Source organism: Apteryx mantelli, chromosome 2 (genome assembly GCF_036417845.1).
Source record: "Apteryx mantelli isolate bAptMan1 chromosome 2, bAptMan1.hap1, whole genome shotgun sequence".
Taxonomy (NCBI): domain Eukaryota; kingdom Metazoa; phylum Chordata; class Aves; order Apterygiformes; family Apterygidae; genus Apteryx; species Apteryx mantelli.
Window position 1 is genome coordinate 120,837,788 of NC_089979.1, and position 24,971 is coordinate 120,862,758.

The 24,971-nt window shown below is 43.9% G+C and overlaps 1 protein-coding gene across 2 annotated transcripts in view; it reads right to left on the reverse strand.

Annotated features, from left to right (window-relative positions):
• The window catches only part of TMEM108 (transmembrane protein 108), a 172,484-nt gene extending 148,337 nt beyond the window's left edge, over positions 1–24,147 (reverse strand). The window contains exons 1-2 of one of the 2 annotated variants that reach the window (XM_067292459.1): positions 24,082–24,147; positions 15,076–15,214 (exon numbers count right to left, since the gene is read on the reverse strand). The gene's annotated coding sequence lies outside the window, so the exon portion shown is untranslated. Of the gene's footprint in view, positions 1–15,075; positions 15,215–24,006; positions 24,030–24,081 lie in introns of those variants that run through there. The other variant, XM_067292458.1, reaches the window with a different exon arrangement.
• Between the last annotated feature and the right edge of the window lie 824 nt (positions 24,148–24,971).

Here is a 24,971-nt window from a genome sequence, read left to right on the forward strand (position 1 = left end):
GCTACGCAGCAGGTTACTGTGCTCAGAAAGGGTCTGCAGTGTCAGACAGTCAGGGAGCGGATTGCTCCTTTACCTGTTACACGATTATTCAGCTGTCAGCTAAAGACAGCTCTAGTAATAGGAAATCAGCTTCAGCGGTCCTTTGGCAATCACATTTCTCAAATTCTGCTGTATTTATAGCACAGTAGCAAAAATCTGTTTTAGACTTGACACGATAGTCCCACAGACATTAGGCTGGAGCCATCCATGCTGGTCCTCCGAAGAGCGCAAACGTGAGCTCCTAAACATCCATACAAACAACAGAGAGGGTCGTGAATCAGGGAGAGGAGGGGGAAAAAAAATGGTGGCTGTGTTTTTGTTGAAAGTTTTCAACCAGCTCTAGTGACTAACATGACTTGCACAGAGGAACAGCATTCTAGTAAAAAAAGGGGGCTTGAACGTTGTCAGTTCTCATGCACTATTGACTCCCTAGCAAGAAACAGTTCAGTACAATTCTTACTTTGTCTAACTTAAAAAGAAGGAAGGCAACAACCCCAAGTGTCCACTGAAGAGATTTATGATTCCAATTACCTTTTATTTAAAAACTGAGTTAGGGACAACTGACTGTTTCTCTGCAGCAAAGGTAGAAAAGAAGGTGGGTTAACGGAAATACACAGAAACAGTTGCTAAAGGAGAAGATGCTGATGAAAGCACAGTCCCAAGAGCCAAGGCTCCTGCTTTCTATTTTCGGCGCTGCTGTTGTCACAGTGTTAAGACCTTGGGAGTAGGAAGAAGTGACAGGGCTAACTTTGCCATTTTACCCACACCATGCTTTCAGGCAGAAATAGCTGCATTAATTACAATATAACTACTCACGGAGCTCTGTCTAGTGTCTATCTAAGTCAGAATCTCCCTCAGAAGGGTATTAGGATGTTTAATTAATGCACATAAAGCATTTTGAGAGCCTACAACTAGAGTCTGCTGTATCACTGCAAGGCAGTAAGTTACGGCTGCAGAGCACTGACTATTGCAGGTGGTGTGAAGAACCACAGGAAATTAGCCACCACCTTGTTGCAATTGAGCTGGAGTATTTGCCAGAACTCATTAATGCATTTTATATCAGACAGGGAAAATGAAGGTGATTCAGTACGATGGGAGGTTAAACTGGAGATAAAAACATTGAAAAAATACCTGTGAAAGTGTTTCATAGCTACCCTTCCTGCAATACCTCAATGAGTTATCCTCTCCTCACATAAAAACTTCTTAATTATAGTCTTTGAATATCCCCAGTGGATAGTTATCCATGTCAGATTTCGAGATACTAGATTAAACACTGACTAAGAACTTATGCTCTTTGTGCAGAGTGTGAAAACTATCTTTTTTCTCCCTCCAATGTCTTCCCCAACTCCCTCTTCCGAACTACTGCCTCAGAGTGCAGCCACTATGGTTTGGCTATCAGGTTTAATTCTAGACTGTTTTGCACTATAATGAGTTGCTGATTTCTAAAATTGCCTTTTAAGAATAAATAAAAGTTACTGCTGGCAGCCACATATCAAAATCTAATTTTAGGGAGCCCTGCCGGTACACTGCACCTAGCGGTTCTTGAAAACCAAACACATACTTTGGGAGGTAGCCAACTATTTATTTCTAATCTTAGATATAAGCCCTTACCCCTTCTGTATTCCAACACTTCGTGCTCTTCCAATATAACATCCTCCATCTATAAATCTTGAAGTACTTCCCAAACGTACCTCTGTGCAGCCACAACACATCCTCCGTGGGGAAAGAAGCTTTTACAGAAACAACGTCAGATTTTTTTTTTTAAGATGTCTTGCCACTTCATATATTAATTCAGATAAGTCCCAGTGGTATTCTTCATATCCATTTGGGCTAACCGCCTAGCCCTTCTGCTAATTCCACTGAGCAATAATCTGTTTTTTAGGATCCTAAAAACCTTCAAAAATTATGCATTTACTAGCCCATTCTAAGTTACACAGGAAACTTTTGACAGAACAAGGATTAAAACAGTTTCCCCACCCTTGTCCAATTATTCCATTCCTGAAAAAGAATTACAAAAGCTTAAAAATGGATCTTTGATAAGATTATAAATTTCTCTCAGGGAATTATCTTTGTTTAAATACACCCTTTTTGCTTCACTGGAGCAGACACACACTTTAGATCAGACACTGCCTCTGCTATGTGAAATACTTAGCAATGCTTTTACAGTTCTTTGCAGGAGAAAAGGCAGAATGGCTTCCTCCATGTCTGGACACTTCTGTTGATCAGTGCAGAAAAGTCTCCATACTTGAGAGTCAACACTCATGGCACAACTTTTAAGGAACATGTCCCCAAAAGTTGCCATCACATCAATTCCCTGTGCCTTTTCCACTTGTGCAGTGGACAATCACAAAATTTCTTTCTCAAGGACAGCCTTTGGGAAGAGAAAAAGAAGGGTCATTTCAGTAGGACTGCTTTGCTCTGATCTGCCATGCATGTAGCACCTGCCTCAGTTCACTCTCATTTTTGGTCTTTTGTTCCTGAGGTTACTTCAAATAAGTGGTGCCACTTATATCAGAGGTAAATTTGGCATTAGGATTTCTCAGCCTATTGTTGGAGGAGCTATTGAAAATTATTACCTCTGCTGCTTGCCAAAATTTCTTTAACAAGCTCCAAATTCCCGTCACTCCTCCAAGCCTGGACATCAGGTGTCCTGTGACTGGAGTCACGAGAGAAATAAAGTTAAATTAGGAAAGAGGCTGGATGGGAGAGACTGGAAACTCTTAAGAGACACCCAGGAGAAAGCCACTGGGAAGTTATGCACCAGTGTGTATGGAAAGTACAAAGCAATATTTTCACATTTACGTAGAAAAATTAATCTGCAAAGAAAAGAGACAGGCATAATGTTACACATGCCCGTCCAAAAAGAGTCAAGCACAAGAGAATGGGAATGCTAGCATCATTTCCTTATAGATCAGGAGAGATCATGTGAATCTATTTGATCTGAAAGTAGGTAAGACAATAACTGCCAGCATGAAAATATGCTTGACTTTTTTGTAACTGAGAAACAGAATCTCTACAGAGCAAAAGTTCAAGGGATGAAATGGTCCCAGGAGAGAGAAACACACAGAAGATACCACTTAGTGTAAAGCTGGATAAAAGCAGACTGATCTCAGTAAGCAGACAGCTAAAATTAACCTGGAGAGATATAAGAAGATGAAGGAAGAATTTCATCAGCCTAAGGAGGAAAAACAAATGATGTCAAATTCTCAAAAAGGGGAAAATTAAGGCAAGACAAGAACAAAAATATGAATTTTGAAAGATGAATAAAAAGGTAAACTATTACAGAGAAAAGGAAAATGCATTGAAGAATATATTACTATTAAATTGCTGAAGAAAGACCAAAATAAGAATAGAGCAGTGGCTCATGCCAAGCAGCACCTGAGAACCTCCATGCAGAAACCCATACTTATTACTATTACGTTCTGTGATAGATTCAGGAAATAAAGTATACGATGCAAGAGAACTTCAGTGCCAAAGACAAGAGCACATAAAGAGAGGTTCTTCTCAAGGAGATGAAGCTTGCATCTGAAAAGAAGCAGCAACAACTGTAAATTAAAGAAGCTCGTACTAACAAACAAAGAAGGACTGGTGGAAGATGTGAAGGTCGGGGGCTGCCTTGGCTGCAGTGACCATGAGATGGTGGAGTTCAGTATCCTGCGAGGAGGCAGCAGGGCACCAAGTAGGATCGCAATCCTGGACTTCAGGAGAGCAAACTTTGGCCTCTTCTGGGACCTACTTGGAGGAATCCCATGGGTTAGGGCCCTAGAAGGAAGGGGCGTTCAAGAGAGCTGGTTAATATTCAAACATCACTTCCTCCAGGCTCAAGAGCGGTGCATCCCTATGAGTAGGAAGTCAAGCAAAGGAGGCAGGAGACCTGCATGGATGAGCAAGGAGCTCCTGGCAAAACTCAACCAGAAGAAGGAAGCATACAGAAAGTGGAAAGGGGGACAGGCCACTTGGGAGGAATATAGGAACGTTGTCAGAGTATGCAGGGATGTCACGAGGAAGGCTAAGGCCCGTTTGGAATTAAATCTGGCGAGAGATGTCAAGGACAACAAGAAGGGCTTCTTCAAATACATCAGCAGCAAGAGGAAGACTAGGGAAAATGTGGGCCCTTTGCTGGATGGGGTGGGTGCCCTGGTGACGAAGGATGCAGAGAAGGCAGAGTTACTGAATGCCTTCTTTGCTTCAGTCTTTACTGCTCAGGCCAGCCCTCAGGAATCCCAGACCCTGGAGACAAGGGAGAGAGTCTGGAGAAAGGAAGACTTTCCCTTGGTCGAGGAGGATCGGGTTAGAGATCATTTAAGCAAACTTGACACCCACAAATCCATGGGCCCTGATGGGATGCACCCACGAGTGCTGAGGGAGCTGGCGGATGTCATTGCCAAGCCACTCTCCATCATCTTTGAAAGGTCATGGAGAACAGGAGAGGTGCCTGAAGACTGGAAGAAAGCCAATGTCACCCCAGTCTTCAAAAAGGGCAAGAAGGAGGACCCAGGGAACTACAGGCCAGTCAGCCTCACCTGCATCCCTGGAAAGGTGATGGAGCAGCTCATCGTGGAGGCCATCTCCAAGCATGTGGAGGAAAAGAAGGTGATCAGGAGTAGTCAGCATGGCTTCACCAAGGGGAAATCATGCCTAACCAATCTGATAGCCTTCTCTGATGGAATGACTGGCTGGGTAGATGAGGGGAGAGCAGTGGATGTTGTCTACCTTGACTTCAGCAAGGCTTTTGACACTGTCTCCCGTAACATCCTCATAGACAAGCTCAGGAAGTGTGGGCTAGATGAGTGGACAGTGAGGTGGATTGAGAACTGGCTGAATGGCAGAGCTCAGAGAGTTGTGATCAGCGGCGCAGAGTCTAGTTGGAGGCCTGTAGCTAGCGGTGTCCCCCAGGGGTCAGTACTGGGTCCAGTCTTGTTCAACTTCTTCATCAATGACCTGGATGAAGGGACAGAGTGCACCCTCAGCAAGTTTGCTGACGATACAAAACTGGGAGGAGTGGCCGATACGCCAGAGGGCTGTGCTGCCATTCAGAGAGACCTGGACAGGCTGGAGAGGTGGGCGGAGAGGAACCTCATGAAGTTCAACAAAGGCAAGTGCAGGGTCCTGCACCTAGGGAGGAATAACCCCATGCACCAGTACAGGTTGGGGGTTGACCTGCTGGAAAGCAGCTCTGCCGAGAAGGACCTGGGAGTGCTGGTGGACACCAAGTTAAGCATGAGGCAGCAATGTGCCCTTGTGGCCAAGAAGGCCAATGGTATCCTGGGGTGCATCAGGAAGAGTGTTGCCAGCAGGTCGAGGGAGGTGATCCTGCCCCTCTACTCAGCCCTGGTGAGGCCCCATCTGGAGTGCTGTGTCCAGTTCTGGGCTCCCCAGTACAAGAGGGATGTGGCACTACTGGAGCAAGTCCAGCAAAGGGCTACAAAGATGATTGGGGGACTGGAGCATCTCTCTTATGAGGAAAGGCTGAGAGAGCTGGGCCTGTTTAGCCTGGAGAAGAGAAGGCTGAGAGGAGATCTTATCAACGTGTACAAGTATCTGAAGGGAGGGTGTCGAGAGGATGGGACCAGACTCTTTTCAGTGGTGCCCAGCGACAGGACGTGAGGCAATGGGCACAAACTGAAACACAGACGCTTCCATCTGAACATGAGGAAAAACTTTTTCACTGTGAGGGTGACAGAGCACTGGCACAGGTTGCCCAGAGAGGTTGTGGAGTCTCCTTCTCTGGAGATATTCAAAACGCGCCTGGATGCAATCCTGTGCAATGTGCTCTAGGTGACCCTGCTTGAGCAGGGGGGTTGGACTAGATGATCTCCAGAGGTCCCTTCCAACCTCAGCGATTCTGTGATTCTGTAAGCCTACTGTGATAGATAAAGTATCTTTCAATTTAGAGAAAAGATCAGAGACTAAAGTTTCTCACTGAAAATGCTACATGTAAATGTGGCCTCTACCGTAAGTTTATACAAGAAAAACAAACAGACTAGATCAGCGAGTGGGATAGTACAAGGTGACTCTGAAGTTATTCTTAGCTTGGCTTAGCTTGGCATTTTCTTCTGGATAATGGGATGGAAAAGGAAAAAAGACAGCATAAAATGCAGAGTAACTGCACAACCTAAAATTTGTAGACAAAATATTTGACCTTCGATATTTGACTAAGCTTAGCAGGAGACACCAGTAATGGATGCAACTAAAAGAACAAAAAGTGCAACTTTCTTCAGAATACTGGGAAGAAGGACAGAGCCACATAAGAACACCACTCAGAAAAGTACCAGGTAACCTCTTCTTTGATTAGCTAGCAAAGAAAAGAAAGCAAGAATTATGACACTGATGTAATCAAAAGACAACCTCAACAGAGGATTTTGGATATTAAATACCAACTTTTCTGGTCACCAGGATTGCCTCGACAAAGTTGTTAGGTGATCATATTGTTCGCTGAACCAAAGCCATATGATAACCATACTTTGCATTTTAACCACGTGGAACTTCAGCAAATGCACACACATTTTGCCATCATTTTCTTCAACAAACTTAGTGCTATTACTCCATTTAACCAAAGGAGAGACTTAAGACTGATAAATTAGGTGATTTGGCCAAAGCCATGAAAAATCAGATCTTGGAGTTCTTTGTTGCTAACACCCTGCTCAGACCATCTTTGTCCCACATTAATTCCAACAAAATAAAAAGAAGCCACCGTTCCCTCTTCTGACTAATCCTATATCACACACATCATTTTTCCAAGCCTTTTAATACACATTTGGAAAGATGCTGACAATTCAAATTTGTATCCCACACCAAAATGCATAAAAACATGCTTTTACAGAACATTAAAGCAATCAAAATCTTTCCCCATTTTTAAACAGTTTGATTCAGCACTCAGCCAGTTCTTTGCAGCTATAACAACTCCAAAGTAAGTGCAAAAGATAATGTTGGCTTTCACTTGTTAAACGCAGTGTGATAAGCTTCTGACATCCTAGTCATGATCATTCCTTTGACTTCGTAGCTTTGCTGTTTGCATTCCAAACATCAAATGACAACTCTTCTTTAAAAGAGAGCAATTTTTTCTGTCTTTGCTTTTACAGAAGCTTTTTTTAAAGCAGTTTACACCTGTAACTAAATCTAAGCCATTAGTACATGAAAATATATGAAAAATAACAGCGACAAAAAAGATAAGGCTAGATCACAAGCAGAACTTTTAAAATGCACTTCTAGTAATCTAAGCTGTAATTAACAGCACAAATACAGAAATGTATACAACACATGACTGGTACATTTATTTCTAATACATGTTTTCACACTGGCTTAATTCCAGCAAGAGGATCTTCATTTATAGGAGGATCTTGAGTACAACAAAATGACCCTGTTTCAGTTGCAACCTCACCTCTCTGGACAGATTATCACAGTTTAAAAGTTCAGTTGGCCTCTTCCTTGCAACAAGCTGAACTCTCTCAAAACCACCCGTTTCTGCTGAATCTGTGGTCTGCTGTACCCCATCTACAGCAAACCTATTTCTAGTTCTTTTCCCAAACAGCAAATAATTGAAACAAAATGTGACCTTTTTGCTCACTTTAAATCTGACCTAGAAATGCACAGCTGAAAATTCAATGGACTGATCCTTAATCTAACTGAAGTGGTGTGGCCTATTCATTCTGTAGAAAATCAGCCCATTGGTATAACATACTGAGTCAATAGTTAAGTCTTATCATTTGTAATCTGAAACCCATTAAGGATCGGATATGACATTTTCTGAATTGATACAGTAACACAAATTAAAATGGTGTAACCGCTACTCAGAAAAGACTTAGACATGGCCATAACAAGCACTGTATGGGTTAGTTTCTTGTACAAAATTCAAATAAATGAGAAATAAAAAGAGAACCCCTACTAATACCATGCCAAAGGTGATGAAGCATCAATCTTAAGCTGCAGAAGTCATTTAAGGAATTTTCCATTTGCATGGGGAATTTCTGACTAACTCCTGTCACTGAGTTGTTAGTATACGGCAAAAAGTATCAAGATTTATGGCTCTTAAAATAAGAGGAAAATGATGCAATCTAAGCAGGCTAGATACCTGATACAGGTAAAAAAAAAAAAACCTGCTTTGGGATTTTAGATCCTATACCATCTTACTACTGCAGGAGTTTCAAAGTGTCTTCTAAGAGACAGAGAGAGAGCTGAGTGGTTTTGGCACTGGTTTTAGAAGTGGAATTTAGTTCTCTGCTCTGCTTTGCATGACCCGGGCTAATCTCAGTGGCCATCTGTATGGGGAGGGCGATAATAGTATTTCCCTACCTCACACAGTTGATATGAGGTTGTCCTCAAACCCATGACTCATTAGAGATGTGAAGAGGCTGAAACAAAATAAACAACTACCTAAAAGTAGGTGACTTTCCCAGCTCTTGTTTCTGTGTGTTAGGCAAGAAAATGGAGAAAGCACTACATAGCCTGTATACTCAGGCATCTGCGCCCTTCTTCTTGCTAGTTCTTACAGAAACATGCTATTAGACTAATCTCTGTAGTGAGTCCACCTTTACATCAGCCTTCCCAGTCCAATTTACCAAGTATAACTCTTTACTTTCATATCGGCTATCAAGCGAGTGGTCATACTCCCAAATTTCCTCTACTCCCTGGTGAATTTCCCACCCCACTCGACTGAATGTATTTAATCGATGTGACTCTTTTCACCTGCATTGTAAGTAATAGTGTCCCACCACCCCAAATAAAGTGTTATTGCTAAGGATGAGGAATAATAATGAAATATGGTTTTTGCAATGAAAAACAGAAGGCCCGTCAAGTGGAGTGAATTGTGCGTATCTAGTGGGGTCAGCATCAGCAAAATGTTATCAAAGACACTACTGTATCTCCTGATGACTAGATGGCAACTAACTGCAGCAGCTCATATGCTACTTGAGTAGATGACTATCTAAGCTGTAACAAGTGCTTAGGCATCCTTCTGTATTGGAGAAAATATGAACTCTTCTTGGAGAAAAATATTAAAATCAAAGGTAGCTGTAACAAAGCAATTCCCACTCAGAGTGACCCACATCAAAATCAGAACAAAATAGCTTTTTTTTTTTATTATTATTATGAAGACTCTGATCTTCATCCACACCATTTTCCTTTTGATGCGTTTTGAATGTAATATTTTGTGATTAATGTCAAATATTAGAAGCATTAAATGGTGGCAAGTACAAGCACACCATATTGTTAGTTGACTCTGTTGTTACTTCTTTATCACACCACCTGCTTTGGGAGGGTTAACCTCTGAAGCTACCTCTTTCATGATTTGTCTCATGAAGGATTAATGACTTCTTCTAGCATGCTCATGCAGCAATGGGGGAAAAAACTTGGACTGCTAGCTGCTATCTCATCTTTTGATTTCAGGCAGCACTGGCAAACACATACTGCAACAGCGAAACTTATCACTGGGGACAAGGGAGCAAAAGGGCTGAAATTAGAAAAGACAGTTTGGCTGCTTTTGATTCAAGTGAAAGTATTACGGAAAAATGTTTTGAATTATGTCACGTAGGGCAAATGTCATTGCAGTTGGTAAGAATTTACTGTGCCATCAAACGTCAGGACAAATTGCACTGTAGGACAGGCAAGCTGTATGTCACCCTCACTTCCAAAAGGCAAAGCTTCTCCCCACTGCCAGGAAACTGCTTCCATTCTTGAGTCAATTTATATCAAATTGCTCTTATTCAAATCAAAATGAGTGTGCAGGGAGTACTGCAATGACATTATGGACAATTCTTAGGATCCTTTCCTACTTTCTGAGGGATGAAGTGCTTTGCTTCTCAAAACACCACCTTAAAATACAATCACTTCAGGGCTATAAAGTTGCATATAGAAATGGCTGCCTGCAAGTGCTTACCATGCTAATGAAAAATGTCTCAGTGTCCTCTATTTTCCTGGGTCTGCCTGTGCCCATTTATTCTTTCCTGCCTCTGAGATTGTATGTTCTTTGCAGAAGGGAGCATCTGTGATTTATGCTTGGTCTGGCATGGTGCCTGGCACAACTGAGGCCTAGGCAACGGCTGGGGTCCCTCAGCGCTACTAATAAAAGTGAGTAATAGTAACATTGCACCAGAAAGGAGTAAGACAGGGCAAACTCATAACCAAAATCAAGCTAGTCTACTTTATTTAACTGTAAGAAGGGACTCTTTCACTGAACTGTGTGAAGGCTTAGCAAAAGGAGCTAGCTTCAATTCAGCTCTACTGAAGTTTGAAAATAAAGGTTTCAAACAATTAAATGATCAGTGCTTCAATACGGAGAACAAACATACCTTTACATTCTGCAGAAAAAACAAGAGATACAAAATATTTTGATGAGATGAAAGAATTTTTTTGTTCATTGGTTTTGAAGTTTTCTAATACAGGATCTAGCCCATACATCTTCAACTGCTCTTCCAAAAAAGCTTTCCTTTAAAACTATTAGATTGCTGAAACAAATTAACAAAAGCTATGCAGGTTTCAGTTAATATTTGAATACTTCTAGTGGGTATCAGCCAGAAGGTAGTCTGTTCTTTCACTTCCTGAACTATTTCTGCACAGTTTCAAGCATTTCTCATCTAAAAATACCTAAAAGGCTATCAGTAGTAATGCCTACACAAATGACAACACGAAAGCTCAGGGATCCAGGGCATGGCTTTGATTTAAAACACTATTACCTCCATTCATTTATTCTATCCCACAGCCATAGGCTACCATCCCAATAGCAGAGTTGCAAAAGTGGAACATAAGTGTCTCTGCCACTTTAAAGCAAAGTGCAGAGAGTGAACAGCACTGAAACAGCATTGTAGCTGCATTTCAGTGAAGACATAGACTGTACCCAGAAATGGCTGGGGTGTGAGCACACGCTCTACACCAATGCTACTGCAGGGCGATGGCCTTTGGCAAACAAAAACAGAGCAACTGTGGGGCTGCAACACCTTTTTCGCTGTGAATATATGACTACAAATCCAGCTAAGGCACAGAGACATTCTGACTGTGTATTTTTCCTTAGTCACTAGTACCAGTCCTTTTCAGAGAAAGATCAGTTTATGTGCCACTGTGTCTGTCATCCTGACTTGTGGTCTGAATGGCTGACCTTGAGCTACACCCATGGAAGATGAATCTCCCTCCATGTATTCATTCTCCATTCCCAGAACGGCTGCTGCAGGAATGCAAATGCTACTTGGAAAAATTACTTGTCACACAAGGACAGCCGGAGGCCCTGTCCAAGACTGGGCTCCTCCCAGTATCAGACAAAGCACAAACTTGGAAGTCCCTATTCAGAAGGGTTTATGATCAGAATAGACAAGGTGGGATATTAAATGGTATTCTCACTTTGCACATGCAGAACCAAGGTCCCCCCATCATAATAGAAATTTGCAGGAGAACTGGGGACTCCACTTATATTAAGTGTAATGGTGTTCAGAACGAGAAAGTGCAGACCAGACCAGCACTTACACCTGCTGAACCAAACAATGTTGGGTAGCAATATAGACTCGGAGCACTTTTGCGTGTGGATACCAGATGCTACACAAGCACCTGGAGAGGAAAAAAAAAAAAAAAAAAAAAAAAAAAATCAAACTCCTCAGAGAAATGTCTGCCATCCAGACAAGGTCTAAAAGGCATTGCATTCCCTACAGCTGAGGTTTTTATGGTCTTTCTATGTACATTCCTCCATAACAGCAATTATGGAAAATCACTGGAATGTCCCAAGCACTCAAGGGCTTGAATGTGTTTTTTCTTGTAAATTGTATTTGTTATTGCTTATCTTTGCATTTTCAAAATACTCCACACCTTTCTGTTCCCATTATTTCAGCGTATAGAGGAGCACCTCTAACTTTAATAGCATGTGTAGTATCATAGCCTGTTTGCTTCCCCACCTTTAGAAGATGATCTCTTTAATTTAGTTCCTGCACACTTCTCTTTCTTCTTTTGTGAATGTGGTTACTTGTGAAAATGTCACATGGACAACACTGGAAACTGGTGGTCAATATTTCTGTACAAAATAGAGGCAGTGGCGGTGCCTTCCCCCAACACAAATGGTTCCCTCATCATCTAATGCTGGCTGGTGAGAAAAGTGCTTCACATGCAGACTTCAGCTGATAGTCCTTGCTGGGTTAAAGCAGCCACCAACGAAGACCAGCTGTAACTGAACCTTTTTGCAACTGCATGGTTGCCTAATTTGGGCTACTGAGTAACATCAGCTGCTGTTGTGGTTTTGCATTTGCTCTGTAGCAATCTTGTCTTGACAGAATTGGTTTGCTTCATTTCTTTTTCTCAAATGTTTCTACCCATTCTAAACTGAAATTTTGTAAAATCTCTGCATTTTATCATACCTTTCATGAAAACAACCCAATAAAGGAAACATTCAAAATACATGACATTGTATCCAGGCATCAGGGGAAAGACACAGGAAAACCTATCAAACTTGAACATATGATCAAGCAAACGTATCAAACAAATGTATCCTTCCCCCCCCCCACCATCCTAGCCAAAAAAAATACATCATTAGTATCTTCTTAGTGGAACATACAGACAATTTCAAAATTTATCAGGTCATAAAAAAGCAACTTAGCAATCCTGAAAGAACACTGTAAGACATTATGGAAAGACTAGCATAATTCTGGTCTCTAACTACATCTAGTTTAGAGACATTTTCTCCTGATTAGGAATGATCCTGTATTAAGAGGCACGAGTTTCAAAACTACCTGAATCTACATTATTAGGCAATAAGACATATGTGAAAGAAGATGTCTTAGGTGGCAAGAAGGTCTCCTATTTGCACATCTAAAAATAAAGGAAACTTGTAGCGCTGGGGAATATTTCCAGACTCATGTTTGCTATCAAAGAATTGCTGAGGTTGGAAGGGACCTCTGGAGATCATCTAGTCCAACCCCCCTGCTCAAGCAGGGTCACCTAGAGCACATTGCACAGGATTGCATCCAGGCGCGTTTTGAATATCTCCAGAGAAGGAGACTCCACAACCTCTCTGGGCAACCTGTGCCAGTGCTCTGTCACCCTCACAGTGAAAAAGTTTTTCCTCATGTTCAGATGGAAGCGTCTGTGTTTCAGTTTGTGCCCATTGCCTCACGTCCTGTCGCTGGGCACCACTGAAAAGAGTCTGGTCCCATCCTCTCGACACCCTCCCTTCAGATACTTGTACACGTTGATAAGATCTCCTCTCAGCCTTCTCTTCTCCAGGCTAAACAGGCCCAGCTCTCTCAGCCTTTCCTCATAAGAGAGATGCTCCAGTCCCCTAATCATCTTTGTAGCCCTTCGCTGGACTTGCTCCAGTAGTGCCACATCCCTCTTGTACCGGGGAGCCCAGAACTGGACACAGTACTCCAGATGGGGCCTCACCAGGGCTGAGTAGAGGGGCAGGATCACCTCCCTTGACCTGCTGGCAACACTCTTCCTGATGCATCCCAGGATACCACTGGCCTTCTTGGCCACAAGGGCACATTGCTGCCTCATGCTTAACTTGGTGTCCACCAGCACTCCCAGGTCCTTCTCGGCAGAGCTGCTTTCCAGCAGGTCAACCCCCAACCTGTACTGGTGCATGGGGTTATTCCTCCCTAGGTGCAGGACCCTGCACTTGCCTTTGCTGAACTTCATGAGGTTCCTCTCCGCCCACCTCTCCAGCCTGTCCAGGTCTCTCTGAATGGCAGCACAGCCCTCTGGGGTATCCACCACTCCTCCCAGTTTTGTATCATCAGCAAACTTGCTGAGGGTGCACTCTGTCCCTTCATCCAGGTCATTGATGAAGAAGTTGAACAAGACTGGACCCAGTACTGACCCCTGGGGGACACCGCTAGCTACAGGCCTCCAACTAGACTCTGCGCCACTGATCACAACCCTCTGAGCTCTGCCATTCAGCCAGTTCTCAATCCACCTCACTGTCCACTCATCTAGCCCACACTTCCTGAGCTTGTCTATGAGGATGTTACGGGAGACAGTGTCAAAAGCCTTGCTGAAGTCAAGGTAGACAACATCCACTGCTCTCCCCTCATCTACCCAGCCAGTCATTCCATCAGAGAAGGCTATCAGATTGGTTAGGCATGATTTCCCCTTGGTGAAGCCATGCTGACTACTCCTGATCACCTTCTTCTCCTCCACATGCTTGGAGATGGCCTCCACGATGAGCTGCTCCATCACCTTTCCAGGGATGCAGGTGAGGCTGACTGACCCAGTTCCCTGGGTCCTCCTTCTTGCCCTTTTTGAAGACTGGGGTGACATTGGCTTTCTTCCAGTCTTCAGGCACCTCTCCTGTTCTCCATGACCTTTCAAAGATGATGGAGAGTGGCTTAGCAATAACGTCCGCCAGCTCCCTCAGCACTCGTGGGTGCATCCCATCGGGGCCCATGGATTTGTGGGTGTCAAGTTTGCTTAAATGATCTCTAACCCGATCCTCCTCGACCAAGGGAAAGTCTTCCTTTCTCCAGACTCTCTCCCTTGTCTCCAGGGTCTGGGATTCCTGAGGGCTGGCCTGAGCAGTAAAGACTGAAGCAAAGAAGGCATTCAGTAACTCTGCCTTCTCTGCATCCTTCGTCACCAGGGCACCCACCCCATCCAGCAAAGGGCCCACATTTTCCCTAGTCTTCCTCTTGCTGCTGATGTATTTGAAGAAGCCCTTCTTGTTGTCCTTGACATCTCTCGCCAGATTTAATTCCAAACGGGCCTTAGCCTTCCTCGTGACATCCCTGCATACTCTGACAACGTTCCTACATTCCTCCCAAGTGCTATCTTAGCAGATACTTCACATAATAAAAGTTTGAATTCAATCGGATCTGAGGATCCACATTTGTCATTGACCTTTGAAAGTTCAGGCCTTTTCTGGTCTGAACATAGCCCAGTTACACATTTACTACAAGCCACAATTTTTAGCCATGAGCTCCTAGGCTGGATATTGGCAATGAACCAGTCTTCATTACTTCTACAAGCTTCAGAGAGCAACTCAACTGCTATCTTGGGCATTGCCACAGAAAGAATAGATGCACTGCAATAAAGAGAAATAAACTGGCAGAAAATCCCCTTGTGCCTTACCTTGTAGTGGGAAGAGCAGACGCCTTCAAACATATCTATATCCATACAACCCATCAGTTCTGCCCTTTCTCATCAACAGCAGCTCTTCCAGCTTCTTGCTTTTCTTATGTTATATTTTAAATTTGCCAGCTGGTGCAACCTGTAAATTTACAGAAGTGGGTGTGTTATTCCAAGATGTTTATCCAGATCTCATTCTACAAGGCATTCAATTTAAATATATATGGCACTGTGCCATGTGGCTCCCTTTGCTCTCAAGAGTTTTCAGGGCAATGAGTTACCGACTGCAATGCTTCTGTAGGTCATTGATTTTTTGGAAGATAAATAAGCAGATGGGAGGATACAGAAATGACTATGTCAAGATTTCTTCACCAGCTTTCCAGAACGTCACATTTCATACACGTATATCTTATTTGAGAACATGCTCTTACCTTTTTTAAATTCAAACACTCAAAACTTTGAATTGTCAGTTACTTTGTGATTGTCTCTTGTGATTTAAAGATTGGTTCTTGTGGAAGAGGAATAAATTAAATAATTTAAATACCAGTTCAGGAACAGGAATGCTACCAATTTTTGAAGGCTGACAGACTGTATTAGAGGAACAAAAATCATCCATTGTGCAAATAATTCACAGTAGGACACTTAAACTTCAACTCTGAGAGCATACTCCGGTTGACAGTGTCTTTAATAAAGTAGAAAACTAGAGAGGAAAATGAGGTCCTGCAGAGAAGCAACTGTGAACAACCATGCTTTGGCCAATATTTCTGTTCATTGATTAAGACAACAAAAAAGAAAAACTCTTTCAAAGAAGTGTTTTTGAACAATGTTCAAAATTTGTCCGGAGCAGGGTGAATTTAGGAGGACAGTAGGCATATTCATTTAGAGGGCTTTTTCTTGGTAGAACTTCTCAGGGAACCACAGAGAGATTCCTTGAACGTATTGCAGTGCCTCGACGCAACTAAAGAGAACCCTGATGGCACATCCCTGCCACAACACTACCTAAGAACAGACGAAAGCACAAAACAAAACTTGACTGCCGTGTGCCAAATTCCTACAGGACACTCAGCGTGCGCAACCATGTCAGTGCTGCGAGTGTGGGGAACAGCAAGAGGCAGTTCCCTGCAGCAGGGAACAAAGAGAGGAACGACTCAACAGCAGCAAGCATGATAGAGTTTGCGAAAAAACATCTGGAACTGTATTTTCCTTGGTTGCTCAGTGAGATTAATTATCCTCATGATGCACAGGCTCTATACAAATGCTGACAGAAACAAAGAGAGAAATCAATAGGCAATCCCCCCTCAATCTGCCATTATAAATAGAACACTACAACATTATAGTGTATTTAAACCATGGATCTATTCTATTTCTAGTACTTTGTATATAGCATTGTATGATTATTTTACAGGGTTTGTCCTATATAATGATAGGCATCAAGGAATTTCTGTAGTTCATGTAATATAAAGTCCAGGTTAACACAATTCCTAGTCTCTTCAAGAGTCTGGTTACATGATACCCACTTAACCACTTACTCAGAAACTGAAGCAAAGGGAAATAAGTGTTTGAAAGATAACACACATCTTGATTAGCTACTGTCCTGGTTTCAGTTATTTTGCAATGTGGATCTACATAGGTATAAAAAGATAAAAATAAGCAAGGGAGCATCACCAATATATAAAAATGATTCCACTGCTCTCAGCTCCATTTATATGTTATAATATAATGCAGATGTTATCTATAAATGTTAGTTCTACCTCTTAAAATCTTCACCATGTGAAAAGCAGACTTTTTAGTTTTTCTGTGTGCATGCGCGCACATGTGCAAAGAGTATTTTGTCAGCACCTCTCAACCTTAAGCTACGCAGTTGCAGAACATGCTATAAACCATCGCTTTAACAGCTTGATACAAATAACATGGATCACCCCTTTTAAGTCTTTGAATATGAAAACCACTGATCAAGCCAAATCCCTCTATTGTATGTGCATTGGGTGACTTTCCAGCCTCTGGGGGGGGAGGGGAAAAAAAAAAGAAAAAAAAACCCCACTAAAAACGTCAGGCAAGGTCCCCAGAAAGAGCAGACAGGTATCGCTATACTGACTTTGATTGATCTATTTACAGTGGATGTAGATCTGGACCAATGACTTTATGAAGACAAAGCTGCAACTATTTCTCGGGTATGAAGGGCTCCCAAAATAGCTGTGCACTTCAAATCTTGAGAGAATTGTGTGTGGTCATGCATGTGAACATATATCGTGAAACCCCTCCAACAATCCTCTTACTGTGCAAGCTCCATTTTAGGACCATCACAAAGTCTGCCTAAATGTTGCCCTGTTTCATCTCTGCTGGAGGATGACTTCTAGATTACAAACCAAATGTCAGTGATGCTGTAAGTGACTGCATAAGGCTCCTTTCACCACCGTTTCCCCCATGTCTTCCCCTGACCACTAAGAGAGTATATGGTACTAGCAGCTTGTCATAAAACTGCATTTGCTCCTCTGAGCCACAGTGATGCTTTACTTAAAGAAACTTCCTGATAAAATCTGCCTTAACAGACAGAGCTTAATAAAGCAACAGGAGCTACCCAGCCAAACCTTTTATCAAACCACACCAAAACTGTCAGAATATGCAAGCACTGTTCAAAAGGAAAATGTTTTCAGTGCTTCTGGAAGCGTATATACCCTTCTCAGCACAAAACTCTCTCTCATTCACATTTTCTTCGGTGATTCAAACTAATGGCGTTGTTCTATAGTTCTAGCATGCATTATATCTTGTCAAAATTACTGAGTATAAGAGCACCTCCGGACTGATGTCCTAGCCTGCAGTCTTTCCCCAATAGCATTATCACGAGGCTGAGGGAAATCAGCTTGCTGCAACCAGCGTACTGGCTCCAGTTGCCTTCACTCCTCTGCACTTCTACCTGCTCTTTTCTCTCATTTTCTCTTCTTCCTCCTCTTGTTTACTCCTCTCTCTCCTTTATGGTTTTGATGGATGTACACCTGTTTGTCCCCTCTTCTACTACTACATTAGGTATTTGAGATCACAGGCTTTTAAGATTCCAAGTCCATTTTGAAAAAATGCAACTCAGAAACCTATTTTTATATAATTGCTTAGGTGGACTTTGGAAACCCCACCTTCTTCTCTTTCTTGTCCCAATAACTTCTGAAAACCCAGTGAATTTCCCACCTTTTCACTCTAATCCTCCAGCCCTGAAAGGCACAAATTTTCATTGCTATGAAGACTTGACAAGTTTAATGAATGCCAGGAGAAGGGATGGTGTTGCATGTTGCCGTGGTCTACGCCGTATTAGTTGTAGCACTTCAAAGGGTATCCTCCAAGGCTAATTTTAACCTGGTCTCCTTGAGTTCCCTCTATGGAGAAAGAGAGATTTCTCCAGGGGTAATTCACAACACTACAGTGAGGTCTTGCCCTGAACTGATTTCTTCAGGACTCTTTTTCTCCCTGTGGATTATAAAGAGGGCCTGCAGAGACTACCCTCTGTTAACACCTCACCTTATGCCCACTGTGAATGCTTACTCAGTATGAATTCAAAAAGGTATTTGAAAACCTGGGAATCTTCTGCTAAACTTGGTGGGAGTTGATGACAACATCTATCTCACACTTGCAGAAAGCAACTGAAATGAAGACACCCTTCAGGATCCCCATATTGGGCCTGGTGCAGTGACTGGATGCAATACATTCACTATCAAATGACAGCAATCATTTTAGGGGATTGGAAAAGTTTCTGAAGTGAAACATTCAGTTAAAATAATTTGATAACAAACCCAATCCTAAGGCTCTTATTCACTGCTGCTATTCCTTGTGTTGCACCTCCCTTCCCTTCCATGGTGACATCCCCCTTCTGCCAGGTTGTACAGGTTAAGTCTCCACTTGAATGGCAAGCCAAATGGAGCGGCAGCCTGATTTCCACTTTTATAAGGCACCTACTGTTGGTGGAGGAACACAAATAAGCTGAAATCCAGTGGTACCTTTCTCTGAAAGCATTACTGAAAATAAGTATATAAAGAAACACTTCTTTGAATATCTTGCAGACCTCGACATACGCTGCCTATTAACAGTAATGTTGCTTGTAACAATAATAATACTTGGCTCATACAACGTTGTATTCATCAGAAGCTCTAAAAGCATTTGACAAAGTTTAATAGAGCTGTCTCCATCTTACAGAAAGGGGGGCACAAGGGAAAGAGGTTAATGCCAGAGGTGAAGATATATTGCCAGGCCAGCTGATGACCAACCCAATGCTGCACCTGCTAGACCAGACAATGGGACAGAATGCACCATCAGCAAGTTTGCAGATGACACAAAACTGGAAGGAGTGGTTGATACACCAGATGGTTGCCATTCAGAAGGACTCAACAGGCTGGAGAAAGGGGCAGGGAGGAACCACATGAAGTTCAACAAAGCAAAATGTGAACTCCTGCACCTGGGCAGGAATAACCCCATGCACCAGTACAGGCTGGGGCGAACTGGCTGGAAAGCAGTCTGGCAGATAAAGACCTGGAGGTCCTGGGGGACAAGTCCTATATGAGCCAGCAATGTGCCCTTGTGGCAAAGAAGGGCAACAGCCTCCTGGGCTGCATTAGGCAGAGCACTGCCAGGAGGTCAAGGGAGGTGATCCCTCCCCTCTGCTCAGCACTGGTGAGGCCACATCTCAAGCACTGGGCCCAGCAGTGGGCTCCCCAGTACAAGACAGACATTGACATACTGGAGCCAGTCCAGCAAAGGGTCATGAAAGTGATTAGGGGTTTGCAGCACATGACAAGTAAGTAGAGGCTGAGAGAGCTGGGACTGTTTAACCTGGAGAAGAGAAGGCTCAGGGAGATCTTATCAATATGTATAAATATCTTATTGGTAGGAATAAAGATGGCAGAGCCAGACTCTTCATAGTGGTACCCAGCAAAAGGACAAGAGGGAATGGGCAAAAACTGAAATACAGGAAATTTCATTTAAAAATAAGAAAAACTTTTTTACTGTGAGAGTGGTCAAACACTGGGACAGGCTGCCAGGAAAGGCTGTGGAGTCTCCATCCTTGGAGATATTCAAAGTCCGGCAAAGGTCCTGGGCAACCTGCTCTAGCTGACCCTGCACTGAGCAGGGAGTTGGACTAGACAATCTCCAGAAGTCCAAACTCAGCAATTCTGTAAACATAGCACCGCTCCCTAAATTTTTACAGAAATGTTATGACATGACTGAGTCAACAAAAACCTAATTCTGAACAGTGGGACAAGAATTTCATTTGAGGTCTCCATGCTTCATAGATGAAAAGGATTGATGAAACAATGAATTTAAAAATTAAACTAAAGGTTAAAGAGGTTCCTTACTGTAAGAGTCATACAGCAATTCCTCTTGTGCTTTCCTCAGAAGGACAAGCCTAGTGGTCACAGTCGCTTGCAGCAAGCTCAGGGGTTCTGCTTGCAGCATTTAATGCACTGCCCACTTGTGGCATTGCGTGATCTGTCTCTTTCTTCATATCATGCTCCTAGACAGAGAATGCCACAGCAATTCTAGCTAGCAAGTCTCTTCCTCAGCACTGCAGCACTCTGTGGATAAAATCTGCTTTCTGATGCATAAGGAACAATGAGAGAGAGCATAGGGAATTTCTTTTCCTATAATAAAGGACTGGTTGGATCTCTACCCAGTACTCAAGAAAGCTTTGTAAAGGAGAACAGGTAAATGTGCCAGCTCGTACACTTCTCTAAGGGAATGCTATCTGCAAGCCAGAGGTCATGATGAGTGCTTTAACTATGAATTACATATGCTGTCATCAGTAGCAAGGATGACCCAGCAACAAGCAGAGACGCACTGCGCTCCTACTCCAGGGAGCGGCTAAATGTTCCACAGAGTCCAGTTCCTCAGTCAGCCAGGAGCAAAAGACAGCTCATAGCTCTCCCATCCCCTTCTCCCATTATTGCAACAGTTATCACATTCCCATCATTATATCATTAAGATCTATCGGTAACATCTCTAAACTCAAAATTCTGGTCTCTGGAACCTCACAAACTCAAATTTAAGAGTTTTATTCACAACAGGGTACAAAGTGGGTCCAAAATTACAACCTGGTTTTACTCCTAATCTACTCCTAATCAGGAATAACTAAGTTTTCAGTCAATGGGAGACTCAAATAAGGCAATTTGCTAAGCTAAAAACTTAACAGCAATGTTACTTTGTTTTTTATTTTGTATATTTACTGTGGCAAGTATATGCCTCCAGCTAAATTACTTGCTGTTACTCCATGGTAACTGCATTGTCTCATGGTTTGCTATGGTATAACTCAGGGATTGTCAAGGTGAGAGGTTTTGTTTTTGTTTTTATTTCTAAGGATTTTAATTAACCCAACTTAACTACCACAGTGGTAAATTTGCACCCTCTCACTCAAGAAGTTTTGATGTAGACAATAAATTTTTCTTTAGTTATGCTCCATCACAGCCCAAGCTTTGGAGACTACACTGCCTATTTGCAAATTTGTTGGCTACTGATTCATTTAATTGTTTAGTAAATATGGCCAGACCTATGAGTCCGTACAGTCTGCAAACAAGGGTGTCATGAAACCATCAGGTAAAGGAATTCTCTCACACACAGACCCATGAACTCTGCAGATGATTTACTCCTCGTCAAGTAACTACACTAGAATTTATGTGCACATTAATTGCCTCTACTTATCTGGAAATCCATTAATCCAATTTAAAGCATAGCCAAAAACTCTGGTCTAGGTATGTTTTTAGAGAAGAATATGTTTACCTGCGGCAAGCTGGATGGGTGCATGAATTTTTGTTGAGGTAACTGTGGGGGTAACCGAGGTCTGTTGCCTGCCCACCTGAGAGATTTGGCGTAGGTAGACTCTAGCCTTGGGCACCTCTGGGTTGTGCAGGAATGCGCCAGGCACTGATTCAGCTCATCTGCTAAGGCAGAACTCGGCCCTGGCAAAACCTCCAAGGGAAGGCAGCACCAGAGCAGACGCTACATCAAAGGCACTTAGCAATATTGCCTCCCATTGCCAGCAGAGGAAAGATTGCCCAGTGTTTTCAAGCTTTCTAAGGCAGTCGATGTCGATACATGAAAATGGCTTTAATGTATGCACATTACTGCAGCTCTTTTAGCATAATATTAGCGTGTCAGTTTTATTAGCAGAAATAAAAGGCTTTGTCAATAATAAACTGGAGTTTTATTTTATTCTGCATTATGCTATAACTGCAGATATTGTATATAAATGGATAATTGCATCTCTCCCATTTTAACACTTGTAATTGCCTTCCTTTAATCTCCCCAGTGGAAAGACTAAAGTTCAATCTATTCCATATCTGGCATTAATCTAGAGAACATCAGTTTACAAGGATAGAGTAAATTCCATCAGTCTTAATAGGATTAAGGGTATTTTTGCAGTTTTCAAATCCAAAGAAAAAAACATATGTTTTTTAAAGGAATAGTTGGTTCTCAGAGAGATGATTAGTATTAGCCATGACAATCAGAACAGCTGGTATTAAATCTAGCATAACTATTTTACTCTGAATCAAAGATTGCTTTATGATTGGGAACTACAGTAAATCTGCTACATAAACCAGAAAGCTGATGAGAATAGGTTACTCTGGGACAACAGCATAGTAGGAAACAGCCAATTGCTTGCATGCCTAGATTTAGTTCTGATCAATACAGTATTAAAGTTAAGTCACTAAAATGTTTTCAGATACAGGTAGTACTGCTGTTCCTATACTGTCATCTGATCCTGTAATTTAACTGGTTAAATTGCTCTGCAAATGTAAGATTTCAAACTTCATTTTAGGTTTGTACCACTAGTACCATTAGATTGTCTTTGCAGAATTACTACTGTAGAGCATTCTTAATTAGGAGAAAATTATGGATTTTTTTTTTAAATAATTCATGCATTTGAACTGTATTCTTTAATCTGCTCTTCCCTCCCACTCCCCAAAAAAACGATCAGCTGTGGAATGACAGCATCATTCATCAGAAGCACATTCTCATTGCTGATTTACCTCCTGAGGCAGTCAAAGGGTCATTTCTAAACGTTAAAATGTCTATAGGATAAAGAGGGGCTGATTCTCCGCGGCTGCTTTCGCAGAAGCATCTCCGTATAAGCGATTCCCTCTATAGAGCTTGAACGCCTGAATGCGCTCTGCAGTTATGAAAAGGTGGGTTTTCTCCATGAGATTATGTATTTCGTAGTCCTGCTGCACAAGCACAGCCATTTATTCAGAGCACACTTCAGGCTCCTTTCCATTTTTTCTTCTTTTCTGTCCAAGTCAGTTCAGCCCTTAATTCTTTACCCACAGCTGTTTTATTCACCTCTGGCACAACCCTTCTGTTCACCGTAAGCTTTCAAACGTTTTCCCGAAGCGGTCACCCGGTCCCTCCTGCTATTTGAGAGGAGCAGGCGAAGGCCCCCTCTCGCAAAGCACCTAGAGAAACGGTGCTGCCTGCCACGGCGCTGCACCCGGCTCCGCGCCTCCGCGCCCGCGCTGCCCGCCCGGCTCCCGCGCGCTCCCGGGGCCGACGGGCGTCTGCAGCCCCGGCGGCCAAAGCTCCTGCCGCGCGACAGCGACGCGACGCGGGGCTCCCCGCGCACCGCCAGCTATTCGTGCCCCCTCCCCGGCCCCCGCGCAGCGCAGCGCGGGCGCACGCGGGCCGCGTGCGATTTTCAGCGCGCGCCCCAGCCCTCCCCCTCCGCGGGAGCACGCGAAGCGCACACCTGCGTCTGGAATCCAAGGCTGCCCCCCCCTTTTTTTTTTAAATGAGCGGAGAAAAAAAACACTAAGCGGCACTGAGTTGCCACTTTATACAATATTTCATCTGGAATAAAAAATTAAAAATATTTTTTTTTTAAAAGGGGGGTAAGACAAGCAAAAGAAACGCGGACGCATTTCAGACAGCGGAGCCCCCTCCCACCCCACAGCCCCCCGCACTCACACAGTAGAGGCAGGAAGGAGAGCCCTCCCCCCCCCCCCCGCCGCCGCCGCCGCCGCCGCCGCCGCCGCCGCTTACCTCCGCCGCGGCGCTGAACGCGGCTCCCCGCCCGCTGCGGCCGGCAGCCCCGCTCCCGCACGCGCCCACCCCCCCCTCTCGCACGCTCACACTCCCACTCCCACTCCCACTCCCACTGCCGCCCGGCCCTGCCTACCGCTGCCGCGGCCAATGGCAAGGCTCCGCCGAATGGCCGTCACGCGCGGGGCCGGCCAATCGCCGTGCGGGGCGGGCACAATGGGGATCAGCGGGAGGCGCGGCGGAGAGGGGGGGCGGTGCCGCGTCGCGCCGCGCAGGGGGCGGGCGGCGGCGAGGCGCGGTGCGGTGCGGTGCGGTCGCGGTGCGGTCGCGGTGCCTTAGGCACGATGCGGGTGTTTCGCTTAGCCTGGGCCGCGCCGGAGCCTCTGTTCCTCCGCGGCGAGCCCCGGAGCGAGACCCGCGGCTCCGCGGGGGCGGCGGGTCACGGCAGCGAGCTCGCCCCCGGCGCCCGGTCTCTCGGCTTCTCGTACCACCCGGTTAATCACCAAGTGAATGGCTGCGTCCGTCTCGCGCGCCAATAACTAGCAACATCTATTGTTTCTTAGGTCTTTAAAGCATCCTACAGACGTGAAATAATTAGGCTGAGTAGGCTAATTGAGCCGAAATAATGGAATGAGCGTTTACTGCCAAGGCAGTGCTGGATGCCCTGCCTCCTGCGTGGTGAGCAGGTAGATTTAAGGACGGTTTCTCAGCTCGGCCTCCTCGGCCAGTCTGGCAGCTGGTGAATGCTCCAGTTTGTAAGGCCCAAGCTCAGTAAGCCGATGGCCGGCTTAAGGACTCGGCGACACAGTCAGCGGCCTGCAGAGCCAGAGAGGATGAGAGAGAATTAATGGTCCGGTGTTTGGCAGCAAAGGGTCTACGTATATAAAATT